Source organism: Gossypium arboreum, chromosome 9, assembly GCF_025698485.1.
Source record: "Gossypium arboreum isolate Shixiya-1 chromosome 9, ASM2569848v2, whole genome shotgun sequence".
NCBI classification, from domain to species: domain Eukaryota; kingdom Viridiplantae; phylum Streptophyta; class Magnoliopsida; order Malvales; family Malvaceae; genus Gossypium; species Gossypium arboreum.
The window spans coordinates 9899411-9911296 of record NC_069078.1 but is presented as its reverse complement, the minus strand read 5'-3'; positions in this window follow the sequence as shown (position 1 = coordinate 9911296).

The following is an 11886-nucleotide window of genomic DNA, read 5'->3' as shown; positions in this document are numbered from 1 at the left end:
TGCTATTAGAAATTCAAGGAATTCTCGGCAAAAAAAAAATGTGGTTAGGGGTTAAGTCATGGGAACTTGGGGGTATTCATATGTGGACCTTAAGATTTTGTACACTATGACTATGTGAGTTAGGTGTTAAATAACTTCATCATGTGTATGCATGACCAAGTATAATCGGCCACATGAGTAAAGAAATGGGTTAATTGATATGTGGTAAATGTTAAGTGTTAAACGAAATGGAAATGATATCATATTGGAATATGTATACTCGACCACATGAATGCATACATAGATTGGTGTTGCATGTATTCGGCTATAGGTAAGCATATTGATGATTCTATCTTGACTTAGATAATCGGCTAAAGGAGAATATTAGCTAATATGTTGAATTTGATTCATGATTTCATGCATATGACTCTAATGTCCAATATATATATGGACTAAGTACCTGAATTTCTCTCGATGTTCAAGATGATTAAATCAATTTATTTGTTAAATTAAGCTCAAGAGCAAAGGGAACTAAATCCGATAAAGGGAAGGAAAAAGTAATTGAATAGCCGTTGAAGTCGCTTCGACACATCCGAGGTAAGTTTTCGAGTAATGGAACTTAGTTTATGATTTGATTAAGTCATGACATATAGCATAACAAATAAACGGAGATATAATGATTCAACTTGAATTATATATTGAGGTGACTAGTTTAGACTTGTGACGGGTAGCCGAATATGTATGGAGATCATGTTATAAGCAAATCAAAATCATGCTCGTTGTATGTGGCTATTGAGCCTAAAATAGTAATGCTTGATAAGTGACTTGTGTTTGAATTCTAGTTATGAAAATGAAATATAGATGCGTCATGATTTATTGATATGTGCATGAATATTCGGATGATAAGCGGGCTAAGTCCCGAAGGCATTTGTGCTAGTGACTAATTCGGGCTAAGTCCCAAGGCATTTGTGCGAGTTACTATATCCTGCTAAGTCCCAAGGCATTTGTGCGAGTTACTATAACCGGGCTAAGTCCCAAGGCATTTGAGCGAGTAGCTATATCCGCTAAATCTCAAGGTACTTGGTTTGGGAATGAGAGATCTTCTGTAAAATTTCAATTAATACGCTCGTAAAATCCCAATGATGAGGTATGTTTTGTATATGCATCGGAATAATTGATTCCTTTTAAATAGTATTCGCTCAATCGATTAACAAGCTTCCGGCCTTTAGTCAAGTTAATACCTTATGTATGAATATAAGGGTTGGAAATATGAAGTAGGTATGATTTTGAGAATATGTGTATATGAAACTATTCGTTTAGTCATATGAATGCTATACTTCAGTTGTGCATGATTTCATTACTCAAAACTTACTAAGCATTAAATGCTTATTCCGTTTCTTTGATTCTCTGTTCTATAGATTTTGGTTCGTCAGCTATCGGACTCGGGAGTGTCAAAGTCGAAGTCATCCATACTATCAAAGCCCTTTTGGTACTCTTTTAGTTGAACTCTGAAAATGGCATGTATAGGATTGCCCTTTTGTTGTTAGTCAAGTACCTTCGGTAATGTATATATTTGGATAGCCATGCGAAAATGGCTTATATATATTTTGAGCATAGCGTTATAATCATTTTGTATGTTGTTCATTGAGTGGTATGGAAATGTTGGTAACGATTAGCCATTGGAATGGTTAATCACGATCATTTTGGTGCTATGTATGACAAAACTCTAGTTGATCCATGGAAAATCATGAAATAGGTATAGTCTACCTTAAAAGCAGATGTTGACAAAGACGGTGATGTGAATTTGAAAAACCACTAAAATAGTAGGAATGGAATGAAATAGCGAATAAATTATGTAATCGAACCTTGATGAGTCTATTTTCATATGGAAGAAACGAAACGATCATATGAGCCGTATTTTAAGGGATGTTTAAGTTTTCGTGAAGCGGGACCAGAGCGATTTCGGATCCCCTGCTCGACTTTGGAAATTCACTATAAATTAACCGAGATAATTAGAAGTCATGCCCTATATGTACAGATTCCTTTTCGAGTATAGTTTCTTTAGAAACAAACAGCATAAGTATTGAATCCCTGTACAGGAAGATATCTAAGTCGTAATACATGAAGGTCAGAGTAGTCGAACCCTGTAACTAATAAACTGTACTAATTAGCTTGACCAAAAATTCTAGAAAAACATTTGTAGATGGACATATGAGTCTAGTTTCAGGAAAAATTTACGAAACTGATTTTTGAGTTTTGGGACTTGAGATATGATTTTTAAGGTGACAGTGACGCAGTTAGCCAGCTTGTCTGGAAATTTTAAAATGGACTGTGCAAATAAGTGAATTAAGTCCGTTAACACCTCGTGTCCGACTCCGGCAACGGTTTCGGGTACGAGGTGTTACAATAAATGATAAATTAGGCTAGTAAAGCATGATTCAACTTTTAATTTGGAATTTCAAGGAGGATTTGATTTCTGGTTTCTATTATTATTATTTCCGAGTAAGATTTGAGTACCGAGAAACTCTGGGTTATGCAGAGAATCGTGTAGAGAGCTCACAGTAGCATCTTACCTGTTCTTCCAAAGGATATTGAGTTGTCTATAGGGAAAAGCCGAATATCAAATGTATTCGAGATTATTATTGTCAGTGATGACATTGAAAAGAAAATGAGAAAGGATTGTTATGAATTTCGTATAGGGATATCTCTCATCTCTGGGAAAAAGGAGAGATGCCAATTGGTTTGTGTTAAAGTGATGATGGAAGTCTGCATGATTATTTTAGTATGTACAGATATATTATTCGACAGGTGTAACTGAGTTGTATGTTTCCAAGTTTATAACTCCTAGAATATCAGCCTCTAGTGTTCGAATTGAGCTCGAGGTTTATACTGCAACTATGGAATGGCTACAAGAAATCCTGAGTATGACACTAAGTTGATTTGTAATTTTGAGAAAAGGGTGAAAGTGACACGTGAAAGTTGAAAGCAACTTCTTCTGGTAAGATTTTCGGGGACTAAAATACCTAGAGGAGGGAGAATTGTAACAGCCTGATTTTAGGCCTAGTCAGAATAGTGGTTTCGGAACCACTATTTTGAGGCTGAAAAAATTATTTTAGTGATTATTTTATGTGATATAGCATGTTTATAAAGGTGCAAGAAAATTTTGGTAATTTTATTTTATCGATTTCTAGCTTAATTTCGAAAAAGGACTAAATCACGAAAAAGGTAAATTGTATTTTAGTACTTAAATGTGTCTAATAGCTAGATAATTAAAATTGGGGGCCTTTAAAGTGCAATAAGACCCTTAAATAAAGCATTGCCGGCCATGGGAGACAAAATTGTTGAAAAGTCAAAATTAGGTTAAATTTGGTCACCAATTTTGACTAGTTTTATTATTAACAAATCAAAAAGAAAAAGCTATCACTTTTTCTCTTCTCCTCCACCGAAATATGTAGCAAAGAAAGCGTTTTTAAACTGGAAAATTTCAGTAAAGAAACTCCCATGCTAATGATGAAAAATGAGATTCGGGCTTAGAACAAGGAAAAATAAGAAATTGATGTTTAGGCCTCTTTTACCAATTTGGTGTCGAGGTAAGTTCGTATGATAATAATAATGCAAAGTTATGTTTGAATTGCATTCCTTGTTAATATTGCATATATTATATGATTTAACATATTGGAAGTTTGATGGAATATGATGTTTCTTTGAAAGGAGTAAGTTTGTATGAAAGTAATTTATCAACTTCATTATCGTGTGCTTAATACTTGATATTGTACAAATGTGGTCTATGAAATATGTGAAATTAAATGCTTTATTGTTACCATGTGATGTGTTTGATGAAACATGCCTTAAATGTCAATTATTTCCATGAAAGTATGAATATGTTATGAACATGATGGATACGATGCATGTAACATCTGAGCTCGTCTAGTGGTCCGAGTTCATTATGGATGTGAGCATCTGAGCTCGTTGAGTGGTCCGTGTTCATGATGGATGCGATGCATGTAGCATCCGAGCTCGTTAAGTGGTCTGAGTTCATTATGGATGTGTTACATGTTATGAGGTAGCTTTGGCTACATATATTACGCTCTATTGAGTGGTCTAGCTGCGTATATAACACTTATGTGCAATCTTCCGTCTATCTATTAGTATTCCAAGTGTTCAACGGGAAATCCGAGAAAGAGTTGATAATGGTCCCAATGAGGTAAGTCATTGGTGAGTATGTACTTGAGTTATGTTACAAGTTGTACAAGTATGTACACTAAACTTATGAGTAATGCCTTGATATGAGATAATCTATGATGTATATAGTATTTGGTGAATACTATGAAAATGGCATGATTAGGACTAAGTCTTTGATAATTAAGGACATTGAGATTAGGGGTCCATGCTTATGATGCATAGCTATGTGTTCTTACCATGATGAATGAAATGATGTGGTATTAATTTGGTGAACAATAATTATGAATGAGTAAATTAGCCTTGACAGTTTTGGGCTACTACAGTGGTGTAACTTTGAAAATACACTAAAAATAGTGGAAAATGAGTTAGAGGCTTAATAAAATATGGAATTAAATCTTATTGAGTCTAGTTTCTTATAAAAGAAACCATGTAAGCAAAAGAATTTCATATAGTGAGATATTTGAAGTTGTGTTAGACATAGTCAGAACGAATTCGAAATCCCCTTTTCTAATTTGAGAACATCATTATAAATTGTAAAAAAAAAAGTTATGAGTTATAATTTATATGTTTAGAATTCTTAATGAGAGAAATAGATGGGAACATTATTTGAGTCCTGTGCTATGAGATAATTAAACTTTAGTGCAGAAGGGTCGGAACTGTCAGACAATGAATCAGGGGTAAATTTTAGGAATAAACTGTACTAATTGGATAAACCATAAATTCTGGAAATTCTATGGTAGAAAGGTACATGACTCTAGTTCAAGGAAAATTAACGGAACTTAATTTGGAGTTTGTAGCTCCAGATATAAATATTTTATTGACCGTTGTACAAGAAGACAACTTATCATGAACTTGAGAATATGTTGGGAACCTTGATAAAAGCATGTAAATGAGTTTCTTATTATTTTCATATGAACTTACTAAGCGTAAATCTTACCCCCTTCCTTTCCCATGTTCTCTAATATTTCCAGGTTAGCTCGGGTTGGAGTTCATCAGAGATATTATCACACTGTCAAGCTATTGCTATTGGTGTAAGTGATTTCAAGGACTTTGATTCTATGGCATGTATAGGAGTTTAAATATTTGAGTGTGTGACATTTTTTTTAGCCAAATGTATTGGCTTACATTAGATATTGAGGTTTTAAATCTATTTATATATGCATGCATGTGCTATGGTCTTATGTAATGAGTTTATAATGATTATGGCATGAATGTGGTAAAGATGTGAGTAAAATCTATGATATCTATTGGATGAGAAATTGACATGATCATAACATGTTTATGGACGTTTAAGTGCCCATGTATGCTTTGTTGTATGCTATTGTATAAGTATGTGTGCATATGTTGTGAGGGTGACAAAATGGCTTGGAAAATAGCCTTGTATTTATCTACACGGGTAGACGCACGGGCGTGTGTCTAGGCCGTGTGTGACACACGGTCTGCCCACATAGGCGTGTGACCTGGCTGTGTGTCCCCTGCACCTTGGAAATTCAAGTTAGTATGCATGGTAGTAAACACACGGGTGTGTCCCGATGAGCACTAAGCCGTGTGGTGCACACGGGCAACTAACGCGGCCATGTCAAAATAATTACACGAGCGTGTAGAGCCTTAAAGCATGAAATTTCCAAGTTTTTCTTATGTTCGCTGTTTGGTTCTAAATTACCCCGAATGTATGTTTTGGGCCTTGTAAGCTTGTTTAAGGGACAGTATGCATGTGAAATGAAAATTTTAAATTCGAACAAAATTTCATGGCCGGTTTAGTATGAAAGTCTTGGCTTAAATCCGGTAACATTTCGAACCTTATCCCGGCGTCAGATACAGGCGAAGGGTGTTACATAATAGCTATTAGAATTTAAAATATATAAAACTTTATCTTGATCATGATGGACATCCACTTAATAAGATATTCATAACACTCCCCCTTATATGTTCATTGGTAGATAATGTGCCTCATTAAAACCTTATTAGGAAAAACCCTGTAGGATAAAAACCTAACAAGGGAAAAAAAGTACACAATCTATAATATGATAATATATTGCCTCATTAAAAACCTTACTAGGAAAACCAAATGGAACAAAACCTCTGTTAAGGGAAAAAGAGTACAACGCGTATTTCCCCCCCTCATGAAAACATCACATACTTTCTCATATTCTACGTATTCAATCTTGAATACTAGTTTTTCAATTGACTATTTGAATGTATTTGCTAAGCATTTATATTTTATAAGTCATAAGTGAAGGAAATTTGGGGAAATATATTTTGATCTCTTCAGGAGATTCAACAATAATCATAACAAACTTTAATCATGATTCTTCTATAAAAACACAAATAGGTATTTTGGATCATTTTATAATCTTCATTCAACTACTCAAATTTACCACATATGTTCAAATTATTTCAATTCATATAAATGAATAATTTCCTGAGAATTTTAATATGCTACTAGCATTCTAGATCCTTTTAAGGATTTTAATATAAACTTTACTATATAGTGATTCATAAAAGGTTGTAAGAATAACCATTAGACACAAGTTAAACTTTTATGAATTGTCAATTTAATAATATATCTAAAGGCTTTTGCATCCACCACAAAAGAATATTATATCTTTTCATAATCACTGGCAGGACTTAGCGAAACACTTCATATTTTTATTTTGTTTTGCAAAACTACTTCAATTGCACCTTTACTGGTTTTATACCTTTAGATATTTGGATGGTTGGTCCAAAAACTCCACGAATTTAATTGTACTTGAGTTGCGTCTTTCTATTTTGATCAATTTATTCTATATATATATATATATATATTTCTCAATAGATTTACTTAGGATCCTCCTTTTATTTCATTATTTCAATAATAATATTGCATGCAAAATCATTGTCGACCACTTTTATTATTCGGTTCCACATTTTCTCAAATTGACATAACTTTTCGAGATCTCTTATTTTCATTATTTTAAAATTCAATTTTAGGTACTTGAATCTCTTCTGGAGTTTTACTTATTAGTTATGTCTTGGGTCTCTTCTGGAGCACCTGCCTCCACTATATGACTACCTAGAAGAATTTTTCATCTTTGGAACCGATCAATCTATATAACACTTGGTTATTCTCATTAAGTTTGTAAATACATCTAATAGTTAACTTGTAATGACTTATCCTTATTGAACTTCTGGTTCAAATTACTCTCCCCTTAACTCATTATAAGTTATTATTTCTCTCCCCCAAATGTTGAGAAAACTATCAAATCAAAATTGTAATCACAAAACATCTAATAATATAAATAAACTTGTAATTAATATATATTCCCAACTTTCTTTGAGGATTCACTCATCTTTGTGCGTTGTGGTAGAGTAATTGGAACATATATGCACATTCAAAAATTCAAAGATGAGAAATATTTAGCTATTGATCAAAAACCAATTGTAATGGGGAGTATTTATAACTTATTGGCTTGATGCATACAACACATAAATCAACATAACTCATGTTGAAATAGGAAATTTAGCTCTCATAAGTAATGATTTAACCATTAGTTGGATGCATTTGATAAACAATTCAGCTAAATCATTTTGTGTGTGAACATGAACTATAGGATGTTCAACTTTTATCCCAATTGACATGCCATAATCATTGAAAACTTGGGATGTAAACTCACCAACATTAGCAAGATGAATTGTTTTAATTGCATAATCTGAAATTAATCATTTAAACAAGCAATCTTGCAAATGACAGGTTGTAAATTGATAATACATATGTGATTATTTTGTAGATGCATCTACCAAAATCATATAATATCAAAACTATCCATATGGTGGATGGATGGGCCCATATTTGTTTCAGAAATGCAAGACATTAAATCTCAACTTTAGATAGTGAGCTACTAATAATCAATTTTCATTGAGAACAAGCAACATATGAGAATTCTTTTAAATTAAAGAATCTTCTGGTTCTTTAATGGATGTCCATATGATATCTCAAGTAGTTTTCGCATCATTTACGATCCAGGATGGTCTAACTAATCATACCAAGTAGTAAGTGCATTTGTATTAGTAAAATTTTGGTTTACTTAAACGTGGAACACCCCCAAACCCGACCTAGACGCTATGGCCAAATCTGGCGGCGTCACACGTGAGTGCTTTTTAGGAAAACTTTAGCAAGTTAAAAATCATCCAATTCATTATCTTTACTTAAGTTGTGAAATCTCTATTCCAAATATTAACTGAAAATATTTCATTAACGCGGAAGCTAAATCATCATTAACTCATAAATCAATAATTTAACAATTTAAAATCCCAAAACATATATTTAGATAAAGTTGACAAAATAAAATGTTACTCAAAAATTCGTGAATGTCTACTAGTGGTCACCATCGAGCCCTCCGCCACACCAATCCATCTACTGCTGAGGATTACTTGACAAACAAAATAAACAAAGGGGTGAGTTTTCGCAAACTCAGTGTGTACATCCCCAAACAGCATGCATACAAACAGATAACAGAATACAGTTATTCGGCCTTAGCCATACAGATATCGCATGCATAACAGATCAGGTATAAAAAATATCATGCCCACCAGCCCTGTACACTATCTCCGTCCAACCAATCACACCATGTGGGGATAAAATCGACCCACCCATCCCTGCACACCATATATTGGGATATAATCGACCTATCCAACCCTACACACCATAAGGTACCGCATCGCAACTCATATCATAAGTATGCAACTTAGATGCCAGATAACGGGCTTATGAAGCCCTTCAGATACTCCCTTCACTTCGTCAAACCCGCCTCGATGCAATGCATCATAAAAATATGGCATGCTGTAATGCAGACAAAAAAATCATACATTTATTTACAGAATAGATCAGATAATCATGCTAAGTATATCATGCGAACATATACATCCTAGAATTAAGAGTCTAGTTAAGGCTTACCGACCCTACTACAGGTCACAGTCGACTTGGCCTATGCAACTTTATAGAACATTTCAGATTAAAGGGGCTCACACGCTCGTTTGCCTTGCCCGTGTGGGTCACACGGCCCAAATTGGCCTTGCCCGTGTGGATCACATGGCCTAGCCCAAATTCCCACATGCCCGTGTGGCCCACACGTCCCATTTGCCTGAGCCCGTGCCTCACACACGGCCTACAAGCCATCACACGCCCGTGTCTGTCGTACCTGTGTGGCATGCGTACGGCCTAGCTCGTCGATCACATGGTCGTGTCTCGCCACATGGCCTGTCCACATGACTGTGTGCCGTCGACAGTAGTGTTTTCGGCTTTCGTCAAAATGCTATTTCAGATCTATTGGAGTACACACTTGGTTTCAATTGAAATCTAACATAATCCCGAGCACTTTAAGACCTATAATCAGTATATCCAACCTATTAGAACCTCATAAACGAGTCTTTTCACTTAACCCCAATCGAAATATCCACTCAACGAACGATTAACTTACCCTTGAATGGAAAGTAGCAAACCCAAATCCTGAAAGTGTTAATTGCTGTTCTTCAGCCCTTTGATCCAATCTTATCAAACAACAGAAACCCCTTACTAGACACTTAACTCAGACAATATACAAGTCGAGCGAAACAGAAAACTTACCAATAGGGAGAACGTCAATGAATCTTAGAAGCCCGTTAGTATGAAATCAACATGAATGGGAGGAAAGCAGGGGAAATTTTGACAAAATTGAAAAGAAAAAGAACGTGGAGGGAGGAAAATAGTAGGGAGTTACGACAGAGAGAGTTCTTTTGGGGAAACCACTCAGAAAAATCTGATAAACCCTACCACTACAGAATTTTATTTCACATCCAATTCTATCACAGCCTTAGTGGCAAACATAATGCCCAAGCCAGGATTCGAACACAGGACCTCTAACATAAACTCTTGCCACTTAACCACTAGACCAGTAGGCCTATTTTATTAAGTTTTTACCAACAATTCCATAAAAGCTCACTGAGAAAAAGTCAGGCTTTATTCAATAAAAACCAAAATTTAGCCAAATTTAAAGCTTGAACTTGGGACCTCCCAGACACATCCCAAACACACAATCTCTTAACCACATATATTTATACCAAAAAGAATCAAAACAAAAGTTTTGATATTTCCAAGCTCAATAATCGCCAAAATCAAAATTACCGAAATTTTAGGGCGTTACAAGTCTACCCCATTAAAGAAAATTCATAATCGAATTTTACCTGATTAGAAAAGATGAGGATACTGCTGATGCATCGAATCCTCTGGCTCCCAAGTAGCCTCCACAGTTCTATGATTCCGCCACAACACCTTCACCAAGGGAATAGACTTCCTATGCAAGACCATCACGTCACGATCTAAGATCTGAACAGGCTCCTCCTTAAACGTCAGATCTGGTCTAACCTGAATCTCCTCCACAGGCACGATGTGCATGGGATCAGAGCGGTAGCGCGTCAACATCGAGACGTGGAACACGTCATCTATACGATCCAACTTTGGAGGTAGCTCTAACTAATATGCAACTGGCCCTACTCGCTTTAGAATCTGGTACAGCCCAATAAACAGAGGACTCAGCTTACCCTTGCGTCTGAACCTCAGAACCTTCTTCTACAGTGAAACTTTAAGAAAGACCAAGTCCCCCACAGAATACTGAATGTCTTTCCTCTTTAGATCAGCATAGGACTTCTGTCGCTTTTAGACGTTCTCGGATCAACCGCACCTTATCCTCAGTCTCAGAGATCTGCTCTGAACCCAGAACAAGTCGCTCACCTAACTTAGTCCAACACAAAGGAGTGCGACACTTACGACCATAGAGTGCCTCATATGGTGCCATCTGTATACTAGACTAATAACTGTTGCTATAAATGAACTTTGCTAGAGGCAAGTACTCCTCCCAGCTACCTCGAAAATCCGTAACACATCCCCTCAACATATCCTCTAATACCTGAATCACCCTCTCTAATTGACCATCAGTCTGAGGATGAAATGCAGTACTGAAGTCAAGTTGTGAACCCAAAGCCTCATGAAGCTTTCCCCAAAATCGAGAAGTAAAACGAGGATCCCTATCAGAGATGATTGAAACAGGAACCCCATGCATCCTCATTATCTCGAAAATGTAGAGCTTAGCTAGCTTTTGCATAGAGAAGTCCATCCTAACTGGAATAAAATGTGAAGACTTGGTCAATCGATCCACGATGACCCAAACAGAATCCTTCTTAGTGGGTGTTAGGGGCAACCCACTAACGAAGTCCATCGTTACTCGCTCCCATTTCCACATCGGTATCTTAACTGGTTGCCGTAACCCCGAAGGCAACTAATTTTCAGCCTTAACCTATTGACACGTCAGACAGTAAGCAATGAAATCGGTCACCTCACGCTTCAACCTTGGCTACCAGTATAACTCTCGAAGATCTCAATACATCCTGTTCCCACCAGGATGCATAACATAAATGCTACTATGTGCCTCATTGAAAATCGACAGTCTTAACTCCTCATCATTAGGTACACAGATCCTACCTCGAAAACACAGTACCCCATCACTATTAATCCTAAAGTCAGTAGTAGTCCTAGTCTAAACTTGACAAAATCGCAACTGAAGAGACTCATCTCCTAACTGCTTATCCTTAATTTGACCCAGCCACGTCGGCCTAACCAGGATCTCAGCTAGGAAACTCCCATTGTCATAAAGACTCAGTCAAGCGAACAATGATCTTAAATCATCCACAACCCTACGGCTTAATGCATCGGCC